Here is a 26213-nt window from a genome sequence, read left to right as displayed (position 1 = left end):
AGGTTGCACTACACGTACACGCACATTCCCGCATGTACCGATTCATTGGGGGGTTCCGCGGGGGGGGTGTTGCATGTGGGGTGTAGCAGTAGTAGGTAGGGACTCCAAAAAATGGGTTGGGGATCCATGATGTTCTTAAGTCAGCCACCTCGTTGGGCAATTTGCCTGTTGTGGCATTGTATTTGTATTTGTATTTGTTAGAAATTTTATGCAACCTTTCAATAATTGTGTGTTGCAATTGAAAATTAAATACCTATAGCAATGTTGTAGCAGAGCAATAAAATCATGAGCGGAAACAGAGGGGACTGGTCGCCTCTACCGAGTGGCGTACGCAGGATCAACTTTCGGGAGAGGCATAAAAGACTTAGGGGCACAAAAATTTTCTTCCTGAGAAATTCTGAGTTACTACCCTTCAAAAAGCATTTATATTAACAGAAATTTTTAAATATAACATATAAAGAGAGTATTTTTTTTTATATTTCAATTTTTTTCTCATAAATCTAGTGAAACTTTCATAAGCGGCCAACCTTATTCTCTGGCCAACTTACCTTTGCGGCAAGTTTTTCTCGGAACGGAAAATAGGCTCCATAGACATAATAGAAAAATAACCCCTATTTCGCGGCCACCTCTGTATGCGATCAGCGGCCAACCTGTTGTCTTAGAGGAGTTTCACTGTATAATTTCTTTTTCCCAATTTTTAATGGGCTTGGGGGGTCGGTGCACGGGTCAGCCTCCCTGCCCCTTTGCCCCTACCACCCTCCGTTTCCCCAAAAATAAATCTGTATTATCATAGGCGGAGAGTGGAGGAGGAAAATCCGCCCCCTCCTCCTCGTTCGAAGTACCTGCATCCGCTTATGAATGAAATACAGTGAGAACCCCTCTCTTGTGGACACCCTGCAGAACAAACCAACTTGTCCGTAAAAGAGGAGTGACCGTAAAGAAGGAGTTTTTCGTTTGTGATTGAGAAATTACTCTGTGAAAAAAATTCATCATTTGAACATCGGTGACAAAGGGTCCATAGGAGGAACCTTTGATCTCAGATTTATTTTTCTTGTAATCTTGCACATAGTAATGAGCAGAGATACGGAAGTTCACGGGGGAATGGGGGGGGGGGGGTTCAACATATAATTTTTAGGAATTTATTCAGCTTTATTAGCTTTGCGTTGAGATAAGTAGACCATTCTTCAAATACAGATAAATACCCCGTATTACCTGTACAAAATACATTCCTATTCATTGTACTAGCAAGTTTGAAAGAAACGTAACGTTCCTTTCCCCTTTAAATCCCTCTCTTCCTGAAATTCTTTTTTTTTCCTATTTTTATTGTTAGCTAAAATTGTTTCTTTCCTGATAAGAAACTATCTCAAAAACGGTTATTCAGTTGCCTATAATCAATTGACTGCTTCATCACCTTCATTTTCACTTGCGAAAATATTGAAACAAAGTAAAAAAAAATGAGTGACAGAGAAGAGCTTTTATCAAGCTCAAAAAATGAATCATCTAAAATAATCCGTTACCGAGTCGGAAGAGGAAGACATAAATGATGTAATATGGACTGGTGAAAACTTAATGCAAGAAATCCTCGAGAAATATGCGAGAATATTATTAATATTGCAAATGTGCCGCTAGTTCTCAATGCCTTGCAATGCGGAACATTTTACTGAATTTTTGTTACCTACTGTATTTTTATGGGGACTTTTTCTCATTCTTTTATTTTTCTACTATCGGTTCAATTCACAAATTTAATAATCGCTACTTCAGGTGTCTTTCTGATATTCATTATAATTTTCAAGTACTTCGTTTACCCCACATCTGTATGTTAGAGAAAACATTTCATCGAAAAGCTATCAAAATTCATTTTGTGTGCATGGTATGAACTCATGTGTATATGTTGCAGTAAGTAAATATGAAAAATCGGTGATTACCCATAATCGCCAGTTATTATGCGTAATCACCAATCGCGTCAGTATAAAGTAGATTAATTTTCCTAGATTTATTACTTTTATCAGTGATTACGCATAATTCCCGAATGTAGTTTATAAATAACATAAATATGGAACAAATTATGCAGAAATATTCCCAAATTCAACCACTTATCAGTTTTCCCGTACGTGATGGGAGAAATTAAATTAAAATAATGTTATAATGATAAAAACATATAAATTATTATCAATCTTGTAATGTTAGCTATCGTTAGAATGTTACCTTTAGAATGTTGGAATTACCTTTTGGGTGAGACAATATACTAGGGAAAACAACGTGAGCATACCAAAAATTAGAAGAGAACAACAGCTAGATACGTTCCGGAACTGTATGAAGTTCCTTCTTCAGTAGCAGAGACAAATAGTGGAAAGACAAAATAATCTTTATAGCTGGAGTTACTCGCCGTTCAAGACAAAGAGTCGGACTTTTTGACTCTTTGTCTTGAACATCGGTATTTGTCTATTTATCACCGGTAAATGTGATAAATTCGGAAAATTTAACAAATTTGTCAAAATGGTCTAGAATTATGCATAATAACCGAATTTTTTGCATTTACCATAAAATATATACGGGGGGCACAGGTAACGGTACGAACGGCATTTTACTGGCGAACGTTGTCACTAGAGGCATACTCGCAATTAGAAAAAGTATCCAAATAGCGAACATTACTGAGATACGTCGTTCATGTTCCAAAGGGTTGTTAGTTACAAAAATAAAACACATTAGTTTTTGTACGGACACCCTGTGGCCGAAAATCAAATTAAAAAGTTGTACCCTGTCTGTCTCTCTACTGCAGCCAACAAAAACAAATTCCACTTTTCCACGAGGTAAAACAGTTTACCCACATCTCCAGTGCTATTTTTCCCCCAACATTCCCCATTTTTCTAATTCGAATATCTCAGTGAATATTCCACTTACAAACGTGGAATTTTGTGACATCATAAGAAGAGTCAGGACAACAACTTTCTAGTTTGATTTTTGGGCATAGTATGTCCTCCGTATAGAAAGTTAAATTTTATATTTTAATAACTATAGTACCCCTTGCAACATGAATGCGTGTCTGTGCATTGACGACTTCAGTAAATTTACAAATTTAAATAAAGCCTCGTTGAAAAAAACGGAACAAATTGTATAAAAAAAATAATCGGAACAAAATTATAGGAATGTCCCGTAATAGGGGACACATGTGGTCCGAAAAATTGTATGAGACATCTCAGTGGTCCTTGGGTTCAGGAAGGTTGAGAAACGCCGAACTAAAAAATACGAGTATTGAAAACGGAAATGACATAGTATTAAATTAAATTGGAGTTTTTTTACTCTTTTTTAGCCGTAACGCAAATTCAACAGAATGATCAACTTTAGAAGCCTTATATTTTGTATCTGAAAGCGCCTATTAAATACCAATACAAACGCCTATAACAAAGTTTGTACACACCTATACAAACAAAATGTTCGATTTTAATTATTTGTGACATTAGTGGAACAGCAAATATAAGGTATTTATAATTTAGATGGATTTGTATGACCCATTTCTGAAGCCGATGCGATAGGAACCCCTAAAATGGATTGATGATCTAAAAAAAAAAATCAAGCATAAATTATACGTTCAAGATCTCTATACACACTTCTCCTCCTTTATTTTTTCAACACCTAAATTAAATTATCTCATATGCAGAACATCTAAAATACAGATTTTTCAGCACATTTCCCTCATCTATATTTCTAAATAGTTAACCGGAACAAGTAGATAACTCTCTACTCTGTCAGTACGATTGAGCAGGTTCGACAAAAATCCACAGATGCACTATTGTTCAGCCTAAAGAATAGAGGCATTAAGTGGGCGTTACAGAAATGTCACTTCAGTCAAATCCCTAGCACCCCTTGCTCGATGTCCTGCGGAGCAGAAGGGGGGAAAGCATTTTCTAGCTGGCCACTTTTGAAAACATTTTGTTGAAGGTGAAGTGTTTTTTTTCAAACCATTTTGTGAATCTTCTGAGATCCTCGGAGGGTTAAGAGTTTTAATCGGCTTTGGTTGAGTCTAAGTTTGACATAGTGTGATTAATATTTGAGTTGCAAGTATATAGTAATCCTACACTATCTAGCTATACAAATATTTATAATCATTCATAAATTACTATAAATTCAAGACAGATGACAGCGCATTGGTGTGCTGAAGTTGTTTTTCGACGATTTTTCGTTTTTGAGGAGCAACCACGAGAGTCGGTCCCTCCATTGAGAAATTTTCTCCTCATACATCAGCCGGACCTTCAACACGATATTTGCTCGTATATATACCAAGCAAATTGCTTGCCTGTAGTCAATTGAAAATATTATTTTTTCTTTCTTCCCCCCCCCCCCATTCATGTCTTCTCTCTCAAAAGCTAGTAAATAATTCTATTTTATATTTTGTATTAATATTGATTCGTATTAATATTGAATTTATTCATTGTATTAACCACTGTGGGATAGATCTTGGTAACTCGTTGTTAGTTTTCAGTTCATCAAGAACAACGTAGTATTTTATTAACCTTTCTTTTGCATGATTAAAATTGATTTGATTTGAATATGAAGACAGGTAGCAACATCAGAGTATTACGCAAAGCAAGTTTAACTCTGACAACATTAATGCATTGGGGACTCGCACACACACACACGTTCCTGCATTTATTCAATTCTTTGGAAATTCTCCAGAAGAATGTTTACGAGATGTATTTACGGTTGAGTAATAGTAATAATAGTAATACATTAGTTGCAGATCATTGCAAGATAGATAGGAGAAATTGAATTCTTTCCCTTGATCTTTATCATTGAACAAGTTCATTTTTCGATGCGAATATTAATCTGAAAATGTCCATCCAACATTGAAATTTTAAAATTCAAATTTTGAAAAATAAATAAATACGGATAGTAAAAAAGATGAAATCTGTAATTCGCTCGTGAATTGAAATATTGTACATTTCACCCTGAAGAAAGCCCACCGAAAAGACTCTCAAGTATCGTAATTTCGAATAAATATTTATGACGATGCATTCAATAGTCTATGACCTAACACTTACGGCACCAAAAACACTTTACAGTTCAAAATTGGAGATATCGAACGCAGTGTGGAAGAGAAACATTCATGAATCACTCGAATATAGATGAATTGAATTTTGCTATCAGATATGAAAAAAATATATATATAAATACCTGTTCCCCTGAAATAGGCAGTAATATCGGAAAAATTTATAGTTAAAAATAACTTTCAGACAATTGTGAAAAAATAATAATTCCAATATTCCACTGATATCAACGGATTGTTCAAGAACAAGAATTTTTATAATGATGGGTTAAGATTGATTCATTAAGATTTCTGTTTCATTAAATAACAATAAGCATGATGACAATGGTAGTACTATTCACGTTAGTTTTGTAGCGCATGATTTTACAATAATAAACGTTGATTATTCTCCCAAATAATCAATTCCACATCAAACATGGAAAGAAAAGTTCTTTTTCGTGAGCCCATTGTTTTACGTTATTAAAATTTATATTTAATGATAATGATCTTTCGAGATTTCTCCCAATTTCGATCAGCATCTATTCTTCCACTAATGGTTTGAAAGAGGAATAATAATAATAATAGTAATGAAAAAAAAGTTTTTTCCAAAACTTTTCCCCAAGAACGTATGTGTATTCCGTAATTGATGTGAAAAGTTTTGATTTCTTTCCACGAAATTCATTTCGGAATTTTCTGAAGATTTTGGGCATTTAACGTTTTCTTATTTGTGATTTCTTTCTTGAAGACTGATTACTATGCATTACTTTCTTATATCGACAATTTCGATTGTAATAAATTACAAAGATAAAAATATTATTTTGAGGAAAATTTTAGTATTTCCTACGTGGCACCATCCCATCAAATTGATAAAATAAATCGATTGAGATACGAAAATAAATAAATAGTTATATAAGTAGTTAAGCAGATAATTGTTGTTTTGTTCGTCACGTTTTCGCAAATATTTTTTCACTTTTCTTTGAATACTTTTTTCCCTTATACCCAAGAAGCTGGATATGGGGCAAAAATTTATGTAGGAAAAATTAGGTAAATGAATGTATCCTAATTGATAGGAACGTAAAAGTTGGTAAAAACGTTAAGTCCGTTTCACTTCGAAAACTCGCAAACCGTTGGATACGGGAACATAAATTTCAATTTGAAAAAGTACTAAAGAAAATGTGGCTATATCTTAGTATTTATTTTACTACTACTACTCAACCGGACATGCATCTCGTACACATTCCTCTACGGAAATTCTAACGAATTGGCACATGCCGGAATGTGCGTGTACGTGTTGTGAACCTAACGTTACGTTTGTTTCTGTGTAATACTTGTTATGTATAGTGCGCTGCCAGCCATCTGCCACCAATTTCTCTAAATATGAGTGAAGAGGATTGGATAACTGTACCGTTGTAGGCCTAATGCTCTCTGTGGCGAGACTTTTTTACGGGTAGATCAGCTCGCATTTGCGCCTCGAAGTTGGGAACCACAGAAAACCAACTTCAGCCGCCACCGCAGTGGTGTCGGGAGGGGGGGTTAAAGTCGGATCTTTGCGATTCGAATCCATCACATTGATGTTACTGAAGGCCGTATCTCTACCGAGATATGAAATTCAATTTTTTATACGCTCTCGTTCATAGACATTCATTGTCCTGTCTCTCCCGAGCCCAAAAAAAATCCTGTTTTTAAGTGCAATATTCGCTACGATATTTGAATTCGAATAACGCTGAAAATGAAGAAAAGAACCGCATAACGAACAGGCTGTCCTTACCCGACATTTTTAGTTCTTTGGACTAATGGACTATTAATTGAAGTACACTTTGGAGTGTACTTCAAATGTCTCAGCGAGTATTCCACTTAAAAATATGCAATTTTTTTTGTTTTGCCTAGGAAGTACAGAGCAACAATATTTTGACTGGAAGTCAGAGAACCGGGGGACGTATAAAAATTAAATTGTGTACCTTTGTTCATGTATGGCCTTTAGTAAAATAAATGATGCACCTAAATGCTTTTTATAATTGAAAATATGTCTCTATAGTTAACGGTTTACGAGTTATCTGAGGGGAAAAGTATTTGTTTTCACCCTGTATATTGTTTAAGTAGACAAAACTACACTCAGTGGCTAAAAAACTTCAAGATATATTGTGAGGGAAGCCCCGAGAAAACGCAAATTTAAATTCGAGTAGTAGGAGTTTTTGTTTTGGCTGGAATGGAGTCAAGCTAAGCTGAATCTTTCGAGGTTACTGAGTATCATAATAATGCATCAGTTGGCATTTCCTTCTGTGAAGGTGATTGCATGTCCCCGAGGTATGTGAAGCTCAACTCTTGCACACACAGGTTGAAAAATCATTTGGCATCATCAGCCCAAAATATGGAAAACAATGATTCTGTCCGATAATATACGTGATACTAAGGATCTAAGGTCAATGCACAGCTTTTCATTCTCACTTAGTCCACACTTCGACACATCTAATGTTATTTACCTCCATGCTTCACTCTCAGACACCCTCTCAGGTGTATTTCTATCCTCTATTCGACCAAGTATTTGCAAGACAAAAGAGATAGATCCTTTCAATGCGCTCTACTACCTTTTAGAAAATTATCCCATCCTTTCTTCTTTAAACACCCTGTACGTTTGCTTACGCCTGAAATGGAACGAATGCGAACGGTTTTATACCCTATTTTCAGAACAGAAAATGGATGATTTTATTTTCTAAAAAAGTTCGTTAATAGCATGTTCAAAATCTGGTTAAGCAATGGAATTTGAACTGCGGTTAAAATAGCCGCTCGGTAATTCTAGTGAGATAAATATTTCCTACCCCTTAACCTTTCCTCTGAAATCGTACACGGCTCCATCTCTATTGTCGTCTTCTTAACTATATAGGAAGGGTTTACAGAAACTTTTCCCCTGACATTTTGCCTCTGAGATTTCGTATGAACTGAACGTATGAATGACAAATTGAGTGGATGAGTGATTATACAAGTGACAAACTAAGTGACCGTATGTGTGTGTGAGTGACTGACCAAGTGACCATGTGAGTGAATGAGTAAGTGGTCATATAAGTGACCAATTGAGTGAATGAGTGGCCATACAAGTGACAATGCGAGCGACCGTATGAGTGAGTGACTAACTACTTTACCGTACCCCAACTCCGGTCATATATCGCCATACGACAATTTAGCCAGTGGTGTTGCGTGGGAAATGAAGGTACCGTCTATCGTTAGTCGTCCCAGGTGACCAGTTCACCAATTTATTAAGCACGTGACCAGTTCGAATATCCTCTTCAACATGAAGTCACTATCCATCTTACTGCAAGTCTCAAAATTAAATTTTCAAGAACGCATTCACAGCAGCACTTACTCCGATACTTACGTTACTCTTCCTCGCGATACGACACGAATTCATGATAAAAAAAAACCAAAAAGCATTTTTTATTTTTCAGAATCCTCAAAGCATAAAACATTGTCATTGAAAAATATTACAGCAATAATAGTTTATTTCATAATATCTATAGTTACAAGAAAATATAAGAAAAAAAAAACAACCACGAATATGAGCCGTTTGTTAAAGTAATTAATATCACTTGAAAAATGATAAATGAATGCTCCGAATAGTTAAAGATAATTTATGCATGTTATCTCTGAAACATCTCCCATATAATACACATTCGAGGAATTTATAGCGAAACCACAAAAACCTAAAAGAAAATAAAAAAAGACCATAATTCATTACTTTGAAATAAATGAAAAAAAAACTTTTACCTTAATATGAAACAAGGACAAAAACGAAGAAGAAAAAATCATTTGAAAAATAGAGAAGATAATGACAATGAATCTTGGGCTGGTAGTTCCTCAAGATTAGCCCCAAGAATAAGAAAAGTAAGAATCTCTCTCTCTTCGGGAAGATATATGACCTAACGAAAGAGTTCTTCCTAATAAGTTACGGGAAATTAGGAAGAAGCTCTTGCTGATATCGGCTAAAAGGAAGGAACAAAACTAAAGGTCAATTATAAAAAGTATTGGAAGAAACTTGGAAAAAAAAAAATAAGAGTTCATCTCTCTTGTATAGAAGCAGATGGCAAATTACTGGAAAAACTCGCGTGTTTCTGTGTTTACTGCTCTCTCGGAGTGTATTGCTTCATATGTACAGGTTTATCGGTTCTCTTTTCCGAGACTTTTTTTTTTACTTACGTTTATGTCCTATGTAACGGATTCCTATGCACGTGTGTGAACGCTACCGAAGAAACTTCATGATTATAATTTTGATTTCATTTTTTTTAAATATATTTTCACACATTAAAAACATTTGCATTTATGAATATTTCATAATATATATTCCTATATTACATTTATATTTATGTATATTCATCATCGCATATGCTAATGTATTCAACCCATGACCCACGGACCAAATCTGACCCTCGGAGTCATTTGATGTGGCGCGCGACCACAAACATTTTTTTTTTTATTGAACTAAGTGGTACATTAAAAGATCACTTAAGTGACCCGCGGTGCAGTTCCAGAGCACTCACCGCGGAAAATGTGCAGACAATTTAAGTGGTCGGTGACACTTTCTTAGGTCACTTCAGTTACCTGCGATATATTTCAAGTGGTTTGAGTGATTCTCAACAGTTTTCCAGATCACATAAGTGACCCTTGGGACATTCCTAGATAACTTAAGTGACCTGTGGCATATTTATCGATCGCTCTGAAGTTATCCACTGCACACTTCCAGAGATACGAAGCTGGGCTGGAAGAGATCTCGGCAACGGGATAAGTCCAGCGGCAAAGTTCTGGCGTTCATTCATTCTTGCACACTTCCAGAGTGCACCCACACTTTCGTGACACGTAACGCATTTACTAACCTTCTGAGTGACCCGTGGCACATTTACTGATCGATCTCCTAAGTGACCCGTGACGCAGTTTCAGATTATTTAGATGGTCCGCGGTGTAGTTCCAGACCACTTACGTAACCCGTGGTGTAGTTCCACACCACTTCAGTAGCCCGCAGCGCAGTTTCACACCACTTAATTGCCCACTGCACAGTTTCATATCTGTCGACTGAGCCATGACACATTTCCATGTAACTTAAGGGATTTTTGGCACATTTACAGATGGCGTGAGTCACACATAGTACAGTTCCTGACCACTTAATTGGCCCGCAGTTTTAGATTGTTTAAACTTCGTGGTACAGTTTCAAATTACGCATAGTTCCAGACCACTTAAGTGATCCCGTGGCACAGTTGCATAACATTTAAATGGCCCGCGGCACAGTTTTAGATTGACACAAGTAACCTGCGGCGCGCTGCCAGATTATATTATTAGCGTGCGAACATACATTAAGATTTCAAGATTGTTTCCGATTCTTCAAGTCCGCGCCTTCCCGCGGATTGGTTAAAAAAGTTTTTAACCACGACTTCATGATTACAACACAGGCTGTGGTGTGTTTTAATCATGCTTGTCAAATGATGTTGTCATCATGTTGTGTCAAATACATGTTTTTCTACTTATTATTGGCTTTTTGTCCCACTCGACGTCATGCTCTTCATAAGTACTTTTGTGATTTTCAATGACTAAACATGGTTTGCCATAAACAATGTGAATTTTTGTTCCTCTTGATCCCTAATGTTACCCCTCTGAGCCCGTGGACCACTTGAAGACAATACCCTTTATACAGAAAGTTCACGAACTGTTTCTTCAGACTATTTGATATAAAAGAAAATGAATGAAAATTATTTGTTTTTTATTTCTGATGCTATGATTGGATACATGAAATGTAAGTTCAATCGATATGATTGTACAAAATTTGTTGGAAAATTATAAATATCGAGAAATTTCTCTAGTGGATTCCGTCCTGGAAACATTGCAAGCCGAGTGGCGGATAAAGAGAAATGAGGATCAACTACATGTTTTTTGAAGAAAAAAAAAGTATTTTAAAAGAATTTTATATGTACATTTTTTCAACTTTATCAATGATAGTTTTGTAGTTAGGATTCCACAAACTACACCAATACTACGCACAGTCCAGACATAAGTATTAAAAATCATAGTAACAATATCGTATTATAATCCGTGAAATCTCTTGTCATTCTTCTTATTTATCTAACCATGTTTCTCCCACGCAATATTAAATACAAATAAAAGGACAAATCCGTTAAAAAAAACCGTTATATGTTAAGTAGAGGTATTAACTGAATTATATATAGGAATAGACATTTTGATTTTATTCTATTAAATTTGTAAAATTAATTCACATTTCGGTATTATTTCTACATAAGAAATAAGTGCTTTACAACTGTGGGGTTTTAGTTCAGATTTTCAATGATTCTGGTTGATATTTTGATCTTGTTATCATACTTAACGCATTTTTCATTAATCCCATATAGTTTAATTTTAAAAACAAATGACAAAAATCCAATTAATTCATCAAATAATTCCTTTACGAACAGAATAATTTGCATTCATATTTATCTGCAATGAATTTGAAAGCTTTTAATATCAAATAATTATGTAAAAACTAATGAGATATTTTATGAAATCACATTAGTATATTCCTTTTTCTAACATGAAATTTACATTTATATTATGCACGCAAATCTCATGTAATTACGTAAGCTTCATATCGTAGTAATATTTGAATATAATCTTGTTATTATGAAAAACTATGGATATATTATTAATTTGCTGGCATATATGAATATGTTTGCGTGAGCGTATGTGTATTTAATTCAATAATTCCATATCCCCTAAATCACGTGAACCGATTGAATTCGTTTCAGAACGGCCATTTTTTTATCGTCCATATTCTTCACTTTTAATGCAGTAAAACCCCACTTAACGGACACCCCTCAGATATGGTCAACCCTCTTTTACGGTAAAATAATAATTTCATCTTTCATAATACAAGTATGGATTTCAAACCCGTGATTTACGGTTTCCCTTCTTTCACGGATGAAATTTTTTGTCCCACCAGTGTCCGCAAAAGAGAAGTTTTACTGTATCACAATTCTTGCATTATAATATCGTTCTCCGATGGTCGCTCTGCACCAGATCATACCTGAGACTAGTTTAAAATGTAGGACTCGACACGATTGAATGTACCACGCCCTCAATTGCAGCGACGTATACTCTATCAAACCTTCAAAGATGGCTGTCTCAGATACGGGCCAAATATCAGGAAATCGACAGAATCTCAGACCACGGTCTAACAGCCGGGAAGCTGCGTCTATATTTTATTGAAAGACAGAATTGATTCTAATTCTACTGATAATAATAATAATAATAATAATGATTCAACTGATTCTGAGACGATTCTGCTGGCAATTATAATGATTCTACTGACAATAATAATTAATAATGATTCTACTGATAATTATAATAATAATTCAACTGATTCTGAAATGATTCTACTGACAAATAAATGAATCATTATTATTTTTAGTACAATAATTATTATGATTATACCTTAGTAATTAATAATGGTATTCAACCGATAATTTATTAATAATGATTCTACTGATAATAATTAATAATGAATCTATGGCTAAACCTTACGCGCACCTCATCCATATTCTTCTGCGGAACTTCTGACGAATTGGTGCATGTTGGAATGTGCGTGTACGTGTTGCGAAGTTAACGTGAAGGTTGTTTCTGTGGAATGCTTGTTCTGCGTAGTGCTGCCATCTGCCATCAATTTTTCTAACTGTGACTGAAGTGTGATCGTACCGATGCAGGCCTGTTGCCTGTGTGGTGAGACATTAAACGAGGAGATCGGCTCGCATTTGCGCCCCGAAGTTGGGAATCACAAAAAAACCAACATCAGCCGACCACTACTGTGGCTACAATGGGGTTCGAACTCGGGTGCTCCGAGTCCGTCACTAGGACCTTTGACCTTTGAAGACCGGACACACCCCGTTTTCCGTCTCAGAGTGATATCCAATGTTCCCGGATTGTGGGTGTATCCGGAAAGTTTTATACAACAAAGCATTGTCGCCTCAGACGAAAGCAACAAAAAATATATAAATAATATATATATATAACGATCGCTAGTCTAAAATCATATAACAGGTGATTAAAACCAAAACAACAAACGCAATAGGCAATCAAAATTATAAACAAGATTATACGATGAAAAGCAAATATTCGTCCCATAAGAAACCGGCCATCGTCAGTTAATCGAATGATTGTCAATGATCTAAATCGAATGATTGTCAATGATTTAAATCGAATGATTGTCAATAGTCTAAATCGAATGATTGCCAATAATCTAAATCGAATGATTGTCAATAATGAATATAAAATTTCGAATCGCAGTAAATCAGCTCGTCACTATGACCGCTCGACCACCACAGCGGCTAATGAATCTATTGATAATAATTAATAACTATTCTACTGATTCTAAAATTATAATACTGATAAAAAGTAACAATAATTTTACTGATAAAATGTGACAATGATTCTACTGATAAAAACCATCAGTGATTCCACTGAAATTATTCTACTGATAAAAAGAAATAATGATTCTACCGATTCCGAAATGATTCTACATATAAAAATTTACAATGATTTCTACCAATTCTGAAATGAATGAATATTCTATAATAAATGAATGGAAAAAATTTTCGGAATTAATGAAAATTCCCAACTGCTGTTCATTCAAAATTCATGGGAGAGAAAATTCCTGAACTAATTCAGAATAGATAAAAAAACAGAATTAATAACAATTTTAAATGAATAAAAAAACAAAAAAAAATAATCGTAGAACTAATTAAAATTTCAAAAAAAATTATGCAAATGGAGAACTACACGTGCCTTTCTTTCATTATTATAAATAAAATTCCATTAATATAACACTCATATATTAAAGCAAACAAACACAAATATAAATAAAACACTTTGACGTCTATAAGACTCACACTCCATGTATTAAAATTATTTTTTTTTTCAAAAAAAATCAGCTTAAAATTAAATAAACATTTAAAAATTCCATGAATATTTATATTCTTGTTTCCAACGCCAAAATATTTGCATGAAGTTGGTAAGGTGGATCTATATCTAATCTACTATATGTCATATTTTCTGGACAACAAGATCCCATTATTAACAACACGCACAAGAAGAAATACTGGTTTCTTAAAAATAATAAAAGTTTAAAATTTAACATGTTTCCCAAGTACAACCACTGCATTAAATTTTTATAAAAGTTTCTGAAAATTCGAAAAATAAATTTTTTGAACACACGTCCGTGAATTCTGGAATCCCTAAGAGATAAACAATGATTAGAATTAGAAACGGGAGAACTGCAAGAATCCTGAGGAAAAAAATATTAGTAGTAAAATTCTTATAAAATAGGAATTTTATATTTTATTAAATACGTATTTTTCTTTCAATTGAGCCACAGCTTTTTATGAATGGGTTCATTTTCACACCTTAATTTTTATTTTCTTTATTCCAAACAAATATTTTTTTTTGACAAACCCCGTTGAATATTTCGGATTATAAATGTTCGAATATAAAATCGAGTTAGTTGCAACACAATTTATTTAATTTATTTTTGCAAGAGATATGATGTTTGCTATTACTTCTAAGCTTTTCTGTTCGATTTCTCAAATATTTGGTTTTGTAAACGAATATAAAGGGACATACCTGGACCGTCGTAGGTGTCGTAATGTGTTTATTTTGATATTCATTTTACCTGAACTGAAATTTACTTTTTAATTTAAGCATTTACGCAATTTTTTTAGCTGATATATTTAAAAATACAATTAGAGAAGCAAGATGTATTATTATGTTTCATAAAATTTGAAGCATCACAAACTATAAATTGTTCAAAATATTACAACAAATTAAAGAATATTGACAGAAAATGTATAAGTAATAAATAATCCTAAGTATTCATAATAGAAAATGAATAAATTTCTATGGGTAATAATCATTCTTACTGATAATAATACTGTAATCAATCTACTTATAATGATAATACTGTAATCAATCTACTTATAATGATAATACTGTAATCAATCTACTTATAACGATAATACTGTAATCAATCTACTTTTAATGATAATACTGTAATCAATCTACTTATAATAATAATACTGTGATCATTCTTCTGAAAAGAATAATCATTGCAACTAAGAAGAATAACGAATATACCTGAGAAGAAGAAGAATTCTACTGATGATAATGATGATTCTACTTATAATAAATAGCAATTCTATTTATAATACATAACAATTTTACTGATTCTAATCTGATAAAAATTCTAAGTTAAGGAAAGACAAATTTCCAAAAAAATGACGAAAATAATTCCAGAATAAATAGAAATACGTAATTTATGTCAATTCAAAATTAATGAGAAAAATAATTGCAGAACTAATGAACGTTCAGAATTGGTAAAAATTTGAAGTTAATGAAAGAAACTGATTAATTATTTCAGAATTAATAAAACATCGTTATATTGATGAAAGTTTTTAATTAATAGAAAAAATAGTCCTAGAACAAATAAAAATTGAGAAATAATAATATATGCAAATAAAAAACACACGCTCATTACTTCGAAGAAGTTTATGATATGAAAGGTTTTATGAAATGAAAGTTTGGCAATCATTGATCTATATGGTATGCAAAGTATCTGGTATATGCACAGCATTTTTGAGTTCAAAATGTTGAATGAAGCTATGTATTTAGAATGCATAAATTAAAGAAATTAAATTATCACGATGGTTGAAGTGTAACCAAAACATTTTTATCACTTGGAATTGTGATTTTATTTCATACTACATCTCAATTATACTTGCACATATTTAGTTTCTTTAAAATTCACACCGTGTATGAATATAGGTTTATACCAAAGTATAGTGTACTCCGATGTTATTCAGACTCCCTACAAGTTTTTATAATGGAAAAGTAAATTCAAATTCTCGGGAAATATATTCTCTGAAATATATTTGAATTATATATTTTTAATATTCTCTTACGAGTTGAATGGTGTCACTATCCCGGATGCAACTAGAGTCACCGATTTGGGAATTCTCATTGACGAGCGACTTAAGTTTTCTGAACATTGTTCAGCGGTTGTCAAAAAATCGAATAGAATGCTTGGTCTCATTTTCAAAAAGGTCTCTTCGCGTTCTCCTAAAGTCATTCTTCCGCTTTTTCGAAGCTTAGTTCGTCCTGGACTGGAGTATGCTGTAAGGTTTTGGAGACCATACCTACAGTGGGACATAGACTTGGTTGAAGGGGTGCAGAGAAGAGCTACGCGTGTCCTTATTGGCACACAGGGCTTGAGTTATGAAGAAAGACTTCATTTTTTGAATATGTTTACATTGGATGAACGCAGGTGTCGAGGAGATATGATCGAAGTGTTCAAAATTTTCAATGGGATGGATAGGATGGACCATGAACTTTTAGTACACCGCCAATCGACTGCTTTTACAAGGGGACACCAGTATCGATTGGTGAGGGACAATGCAAGGTTATGGTGTCGCAGGGAATTTTTCTCCAATAGGGTTGTTAATAAATGGAATAGCTTACCCCCGGAGGTAGTAAATTGTAACACAATTGACACGTTTAAAAAGAAATACGATAAACATGTTGGGGTAAATCGAGAAGCTATCCATTCTTAGAATAAGACAACCATAAATACAAATACAAATACAACGCCACAACAGGCAAAATGCCCAACGAGGTGGCTGATAAAAAGATGCACATAAAAATATGGTTGTCATATGTTTCAAAAATACAGCAACCCCATTAAAAATGCAATTAACACAAATTACAAACAATATATACACATAATAAAATATTATACAATGCCCATAAAGAATACTTATGGTTGTCTTATTCTAAGAATGGATAGCTTCTCGATTTACCCCAACATGTTTATCGTATTTCTTTTTAAACGTGTCAATTGTGTTACAATTTACTACCTCCGGGGGTAAGCTATTCCATTTATTAACAACCCTATTGGAGAAAAATTCCCTGCGACACCATAACCTTGCATTGTCCCTCACCAATCGATACTGGTGTCCCCTTGTAAAAGCAGTCGATTGGCGGTGTACTAAAAGTTCATGGTCCATCCTATCCATCCCATTGAAAATTTTGAACACTTCGATCATATCTCCTCGACACCTGCGTTCATCCAATGTAAACATAGTATAAAACATAGTATGTAAAACATAAGTATTCTTTATGGGCATTGTATAATATTTTATCATGTGTATATATTGTTTGTAATTTGTGTTAATTGCATTTTTAATTGGGTTGCTGTATTTTTGAAACATATGACAACCATATTTTTATGGGCATCTTTTTATCAGCCACCTCGTTGGGCATTTTGCCTGTTGTGGCGTTGTATTTGTATTTGTATTTGTATTTGTATATTCTTCGGGACATAAATTTTGCTAAAAGGTATACACTTGTGTTTAGTAGGTATACATAAATTCAAAAAAGGTTACATTTTTTTACATAATTATTCCTTATACAGTCCGACAGAGCTGTTATTTCAGAATTATCTATTAAATGTTTTGTTTTATGATCGTTAGTCGAACATCCGACTCTCAAATTGGCGCATCATATCATTGGTGAACATGTCCCACAACCATAGCATTAACCACTCCTTTACTCCCATAATTTCCTTTAGCAAACACTACTGTACAAATTTTATGCTCACCTCATTCAATAAAGATGAAACAATGCAAACTCTTGAATGAGTAAACATAACTTCAATCAGGAAGTTGAGTTACTCTAGCAAAAACCGATTACAATATGACAACGTTTTCTAAGCCATTAAGTTATTAAAAGTCCCAAAATTTCGCGATAAATTTCTTAAGGGAACTAATAAATGTCGTCTTTTTTTGTTCTCTTACGGCCAAGAAACCACATTGAATTCAAAGGTGTTACAAAAACAAAAATACAAAAGTGAGAGATATCTTTGTATTTGCTTAATTTCCTTTAATGAGAATTAACCAGAGAATGTGGTGTTGTTTCAATATATACCGATCGGGAAGACATGATTCTTTTTGAAAATAGAAAGAGAGAGATAAACCCATTAGACGAGCAATAAATTCCTTAAATTGCAGGTACTAAAACCGATAACTTGTGTGGAACTGAAGTCTTGGAATTCCAGAGTCTTTGGGAAGACGGGACAATTAATCGGAGAAGTTCTTCACTCTCGTGCATTATCGAGGATCTTTCTTCTCCTTCTTCTTCTTGTGTTCGCCCATTTCGTGGTCTTCTATATTTATCAGCTTGGGATTTATTTGCCTGCTGTTCGTGCCAGGAATAGGAAAATTGATCAGTTGAATAGGATTTTGTTTTTTTTCCTTCTTTTTCATTTCCTGCTATTTTACATATTTTCTTTAATGAGGAACAGATCGAAATTGGTCGTGGTTTTCAGCGATACGAAGCATTTATGTCGTTAAACGAGAATCTGACAGAAAATTCTTTATATACATGCTTTCTTCCAAAAAGAAATGTGTTTAAGAATTCTTTGTGGAGAAGAATGCGGTAAAACGTGCCTGTACCTATACTGTAGGTGACCTAGAAAAAATATTTTTATAGACAGTTTATCGTTGTGGACAGTAAGCGCTATTTCCTATTGAATTGGAATTCCGCCGGGACCAAATAAAATATCGTTATAGGCAGGTTTATCGTTATGCACAGGTTCCACTGTATACAGAAAACTGGAAACATATAAAAACATGCTGATTTTTTTTAAAGAAAAAATTCATCTCTGCCTCTATGGAGACCCACACTCTCTCGTATGCCGGACGAGTACGCTACTGCTATGCTATAGAAGTAGATAGAATGTTTCCTTTTTGGAGCGTATATATGCTGAATGATGGCCAGGAAAAATAAGTTATGTGTCTAGCTTCAAAAGCGTATTGGTAGTGCATCCGTTCGTCAGCTCCTCGTAGAGATGGAGATCAAGTTTTCTTTCCAAAAAAATCAACATGTTCACATATAATCAGTTTTCTCTGTATCTTGTATTAATAAGTGAAAAGGATATAATTCTCTTCATATGTGTCGCCATGTGGTGTCCTCGGTGTCATTTGCGAACCATTAGTTGATTGCTGTCGCTGTCCATCGCACGCGGTCTTTCAAAATATGTAAGCTGCAAGGATGAAATATTCTATCTGCTTCTACAGCGTAGTGGTAGCGCACTCGTTCGGCATTAGAGCGTTAGTTCTGTTCTCCGAAGTGGTAGAGATGAATTTTTGTTTCCAAAAAAAATCAGCATTTATAAATACAGCCAGTTTTCTGTATATTTTGTAATTATCATTCTTTTTTTCATGTATTTTGCTTATGAAGTACTTGAAGTTAAAATATTGAAAGAAGTGAAGTATTTTTCATGCTAAACGTTCAACGTAACTCATCGGATTAAAGAAGCATGTTATTAATTCAAAGAAAAATTCAAACTTCCAGATGACATAATTAATTATTATGTCAATTTAATTTTCATAAATTCTATAGATTCTGAATTCTGAGATCATGAAATATAAATGAGTTTTATCATTTTCATTTGGTATTTTTTATCATAACTTTTTATTCTACTTCGAGTGGATCAAATTTTTTTTGGCACAAGTAGAGTTTTTTCTATTGTTTAAGTACACACATTTTCCTCAAAAGATATGAACTGATTTTCGTACAATAAACAAAAACATAAACAAAACAGTATATATACTCTATTATTACTTAAAATTAACTCTTTCAAAAAATTACTATTCACAATTTCCAACATGTATGCACTATGCAGTATTGGATGGCAACATGCGCATATAGCATTAATGTTTATGTTTGAGAACAGAGCTTTTGTTTTTGCTTTGATTAGTGGCAAAGAATGGATTCACAATACCGAAAACTAAATATGAAAATTGAGTAAATGAAGTTGAAATAAAACAAAAATCAACAATGGTTATCAAACATGCCAAACTCATGCTAGTATTATGACTCATCACCGCTGACAGTAATAAATTATTCCAAATTTACCAAACTTATACAAACTATGGTACTCTGGTATAGTTAAAAAAATCATTATAAATTCACTTCATTTGTCATTTTTACTATCACCTTTAGTGTAAAATACCGTATGCAAAACAATGCCAGTAAAAGCTCGTTAATTTTATTACGTTATTAACACAATTTCATTGCTGCTGTATTTTTTTTAAATATATTTTGGACGTATGACATGCACACGCAAACGTTTTTGTAATAATTCTTTTCAGAAATATTCGTTGCTATTGTCAGGAAAGTAAAACTCTCAATCAATTTAGTTTTTAAAAAAAAAACCATCATAGTTTTTAATTGAATTTGCCTAAAATTAAATTCTGTGGAGGATTTTTTTTTGTTTATCGCGGTTTGAAACGATGATAGAGATGATATCAAGGACCCTTTATCAATCTGTTTTTTCTTTCACAACTTCATTGGGGGAAAGGGGTGGTCAGGTCTATCTTTCCATACTTACTTCGAAGATAATGACTTCCGGAAAACTTTTTCATCAGTTGATTCTTGATCAATTACTTGAAAAATAATCTCAAAAAATATATGCAATAGTAAGATATTTACAGATCAATTCATTGAACAATTTATCTTGAGGTTTTTATTTTTATCATTTGCGAGATTTGATTAACAGTCTATGTACGCATATATTGGATTATATTTAAATTTTGTTCTGAACATTTTCATGTTAGAGCATAAAAATATTATAATATATTATTATTTTCGTATTAACTTCTTGCTTACGACAAAATGCATTATTGCTGTCTTGTGATTTTCATTTATTCATTGAGATCAGATTCGGTGGTGATTGATGAGTATGATAAGGCGCTTTTGTAATTAAACTCTGCTGTGCGACGTTTAAATTTATCAGTATTTATAAAACGAACGTTAAAATGCGTATAACGATTAAAGCGCCTGAAAATAACCTAATAAAAACTACTTTTGTTACCATTTCCAATAATATTCCACTGGATTCATGATGTGGCAGAGCATACTAATCTGCCAGGTAGAAAAAAAAATTGTGTTTCCTAGTTTCGAGGAATAAACGTTAAAAAAATAAGATTCGAAATGATTTTGAAGACTGAGAAGGGTGTATGACACGTTTCACCAGCTCCGTATTAGTGGACATGCGCTCAGATCTGATTTTTGGGACGTCGACTCTAAAATACCACATGATTTCATGGTCCCGATTGCATCACATTGTTTCCTTAAACACAGGTAGTACCCGAAACTTGTTTCACAAATCACATCTACAGATATTTACTTTTAAAATCGATGATTTTCTTATGGGGGTCAAAATGACCCCTGTTGGCTGTTTTAGGTATTTCTATGATAATTTATTTTAATAATTAATATAGAAATATAAAAATTTGTCACAGTATTCCATGAAGTATTTTAAAAGTCATAAAATATCAGCTTTGACGTTTCATTGTCTGTTGATATAACTCGGGAAGTGAGAAAAAGGGTCAAAATGACCCCGACGACGCTTCTAGTGTTAAAAGAATGATTTCTTGTTTTCGAAGAACACTTGTTTTTGAAGGAAAGGTTAGCGTTAATTTTCAAAGACCCGTTGGTACAGTAGGTGCGGTAAGTCAGTGGGAAGACGTCACAACAAAACACTCCTCTGTTTTGCATGATGTCATACCCTTTATTCGTAAAAATTATGTTCATTCATCGCACCCTCACTGGTTCACGGATAACTTGCGTATCTTTGGAAGCTTTTTTGTAGGGGAACGGTTGCCTCCTCCCCGATATGGTATACGGTAGAGATCAATGTAGGTGTGTGTAGCGCTTCCAATGACTTTTTGCATCAGCTTTTAATAGTCAAGGCGATATAAAGGACCAGATGATATCTATCCCAGGGTCCTCTGGGAATGTACTAATGAATCGCTGAAGCCGATCGCATAGATTTACAGGAGTTGTGTTGCTGAAGGTGTCGTCCTGGTATTCTAACGGGACTGAAGAAAGGTTTTGGGAAAGTAAAAGCTTAACTCTAGAGAAAGCGTGCAACTGAAATTTTTTGCAGGCAAACTATGTCACGGAAAAAGGATAAAACTCTGGCTGGCAGCTGAGGTCTATTAAATACGTTATGAACGGATTTCCAAACCTTGTAGGAAGGATCAGCGTCGAACGAATCTCTTTTTACAGAGCAAATAATGATGCAACTGATCAAATCAATTGAGAACAAGGCCCAGAAATGTCTCAATCCATACCTTTTTTCACTAGACTGAAGTTGGCTCAAATGCAAAAAGCCACAAATCGATCCTTGTCATGATCGCAATGCCCCCCCCCCCCGTCTTTAACATATTTAGAAACCACAAGATTTACACCAGGACAGAACTCGGAGTTAGCACTGACCGTGTTTTTTTTTCGGATTTTTGGCGATGGTCGAGAAACATGTCGCGTGAAATTTTGAGTTTGCTCTCTCTCCCATACGCTCGAGCAGGCAAAACGGTAGCGAGATGATCGACTGGCAAATCATCTACGAGTCTACCTGCGACTGAATGCAATACTGGAGATGTGTAGGGTGAGTGGTTGAATTAAAAGGTGTCCTATCTGTGTCATTTTTGATGAGCGAGCGATTAAGTATTGTTATTTTGATCATGCTCGTAAAATGCTAGTTTGCTTTTCTAAAGGTAATTTTACCATGTACATGTTTTGTAAGAACCGTAAATAAATTTAACTCTAAAATAAAAAGTGAAAGCTGAAGTGTATTATCGTTTAATTTTACGCAATGTATTATCTGATAAGATATGTACTCGCGTACCGGACTCACGACAAAAATACGAGCTTTACCAAAACATTACAAAAAATCGAGGGAGGCGAAATCGAAGACCAATATTATGTGACGCAATAAAGATAGTGGAACTACAGTTGCATGAAACATCGCTATGGTAAAACAATAATATTACAATGAAAATTTATCAAGAAAAAGATAATAAAAATGTTTATTACTCAGCACACTTCCTCTGACTGTCGATATCGGCAGTAGTAGTCCCCAAAAAGCGTCCGGAAACTATTTCACACTATTCAACAAAGTTTGCCGTTGTTGTAGCCGATCGAATGGCTAGGAAATATTCGGTGTAGTCATCATGGAGTTGGTCTGTTCACGTTTGTTTCAACATCCTAGACCTCACTATAAAAATATTCCTGGATTTTGTATACATAGAGCAGCACAGAAAGCCAAAACTATTTTTCCAACGCAGTTTCTCTAAAATTTTATTGAAGAGCTGCGTTCATCGTGTTGCTCTTTCCCAAGAGGAAACGTTCGTACGCTCTTGATCGTGTAACTGTTCGTGAAGGATCAAAAACTAAAAAAATGAATAAAGAAGCGAGTCTCTCTTTCTGATGTCAGGTTACATCAAAATGTGGAAACAGAAAAGTTATTTTTTGCATGGTTTGTGCAATTTCAACATGCGGTGAATGTGCAGGATAATGGAAGAATAATGAAAAAAAAAATCTACTCCAGATTGCTCATCATAAATTCCACTTATCAGTAAGAAATCAATATTTATCAGACATAATCATAATATAGATTTTCTCATACTTACTTTGACAAGTTTATTTTACATGTTTGTCATGCCATGAGGTTACTGAAAAGCGTTTTTATACTGAATAGTGTAAATAATGTATACTAAATTTATTTTTACTAAATTACATCAATTTTTAGTTCATTTTGAAGCCCATTTTATATTCATAAACACAAATACAGTTTTCTGGTATTGAATACACAATTAAACAACATTGAGTAAAGGTAGGGAAAACCTCAGGGACGGAAGAGAAATTCCTGTTTTCGCTATGAAATACCATTTCCTCCAGTTTGGGTAAATTTGACCCAGTCCGCGCTTCTAGGTATACCGAAAGTGCTGCGGTTCTAGTGTTGAAGCGAGACTGGGATTGGGGCAACGCGCTGAATTGAATAGAATCGTAGTTAAGAGATGGGTCACAACGGATTATGGTGAACGGAAAATTCTCCGATTGGGAAGTCGTCACAAGTGGTTTCCCTCAAAGTAGTGTCCAAGGCCCCCCATACTTTTTCATTCGCAAATGATGTGAAGCTAATGGGGGAAGTTAAGAATTAAAGCGATTGGGAGTTGCTCCAGACCAACCTTTACTGGGTTCCTGGTCACGTAAATTTCCAGGGAAATGAACTCGCAGACCAGATAGCCAAAGAGGCAGCGAACATGAAGCTATCTGGACCTGAACCTTTCTATCCTGTTTCGATGTCAACCATCAAAGGAGATGTCAAACAATGGATAGAAGACAAACACATGCGGCAATGGAACTCAAGGCAGGACTGTAGACAGGCTAAGCTGGCCTTGGGAACCCATCCGAAAAAACTTATATTGCCAAAAAACTTATCTCATTGAACAGGATACAAATTCGACAGATTATACAGATCATCACTGGTCATGCTAACCTAGCGAAACACCTACACAACTGTGGCTATACAGATTCACCTATTTGTCCTGCGTGTGGAGAAGAAGACGAAACTCCACTCCACTATGTGGGACGATGTCCCGCCTTCTCTATCCCGAGAAGGAACTACTTCGGTGATCATCAGGTGACACTAAGTGAAGTTGTTAATGCTTCCAGCATTTACAACCTGGTAAATTTTCTCAATTACACTAAACACCTAAATTCAAGGTGAGTTTCAATTCTGCTTTAATTTGAACTTTCATGCATTACTATTTAATAACTTCATGTTGAGCTCTCAGCCATATCTCTGAGACCTTCTCTGCTCCTTTTCTAAAAGGGCACCGCAGACAGAAGCAGCCTCAAATTTTCTGACATGGCTTTACCGGTTGCGGTTCTCCATAATCTCCCATATACAGAGATTCAATATAATGTGGTAACAGATACCATAGCTTTCGTCCCCGGAGCAGCCACCAAACTCTGGGTATTTCCACAGAATAATGTTTTTCTTCATTCTCACATGACCCACAACTCATGTTGAACCACTTAGTGTTAGAGCAATGGGCAAAATATGCCTAGGCTTTTCCCCTATGGGACGCCAAATGATGATGATGATGATAATGATGCTCCAGATCAACCTAAACGGGATTACACCGTGGGCAAAGAAGAGAGACTTGATTTTTGGAAAATGTATACATTGGAAGAGCGCAGATGGTTGGGGATATATGATTGAAGTGCATAAAATTTCGACGGGATGGGTAAAACGGACCATGAGCTATTAATGCATCGTCAATCACCAACTGCTTCGGGACACATTTAAAAAGAAATACGATAAACATATTGAGATAAATCTAGAACCTATCCATACTTAGATGAAACAACTATAATTGTATTGGCAGTATTTTTATATTTTTCATAACCGTTAGTATTTTATTGCTTTTGTAGGACTGTTTTATTTTTTATATAGTTTGGATATATATTCGACATCCATATTTTTTATGGACATTTTTTTTTCAGCTACTTCGTTGGGCATTTTCTCTGTTGTGGACTTTGTATTTGTATTTGGAAGTTTCCCATTTCTTCATTAGACACCGACCGTCATATCCTACGAATTTATGTATGCGCTATTTCTCCAACAACAAGATTCAACTTTGAAACGCCCCATGGAATTTTTTTTTACTGTGTTTCGTTTAAAAAACGAGGTATTCTTTTCCGCTGTTAGTACATTGTATTGGTGTGATTTTTTTCTTCTTTTTTTTGCCATGTCATTCTAGAGCCCGGGTTCCGATCTGCTTTGACATGACGAAATTTAACTCCGTCACTCACAGGCTATTGGCAACACATTTGGATGATCTGTATTTGAAAAACCGGTGATAAAGCTGGTTTCCTTGTTTTCATGTTAGATAAATAAAGGGAAAAAATATTATATGGCAGAGTACATTTCACTTCTGCCCTCACCTTCGATATTTTTTCCACCATCCAATATTTTTCTCTTTCTCTCTCCCCCTTAAAAATAGGTATCTATTTCAAAGGGATTAATGTCCTAGTAGAAAGATGCGCTATATGTGGGGAGAGGAAAATTCACTAAACAGGAGTACTGAAAGAACGGGTAAGGAAAAAAACAACTTCACAATGAACTTCACTAACTACAAAATGCAATGTGTGAAGACGTGAAGAAAATGAACAGGAAGAGCTCGAATTAGATTCTTCCATTTGCATATGGACGAGATATTCCGCCCGTGATCTTTTAAGATATCGATCCAATTTAAAGGGTTCC

Source organism: Pholcus phalangioides, unplaced genomic scaffold (genome assembly GCF_987345545.1).
Source record: "Pholcus phalangioides strain wild (caught in Gottingen) unplaced genomic scaffold, Ppha-v1.0 ptg000004l_1, whole genome shotgun sequence".
Taxonomy (NCBI): Eukaryota; Metazoa; Arthropoda; class Arachnida; order Araneae; family Pholcidae; genus Pholcus; species Pholcus phalangioides.
The sequence above is the reverse complement of the archived record's forward strand: the minus strand, read 5'-3'. Positions refer to the sequence as shown.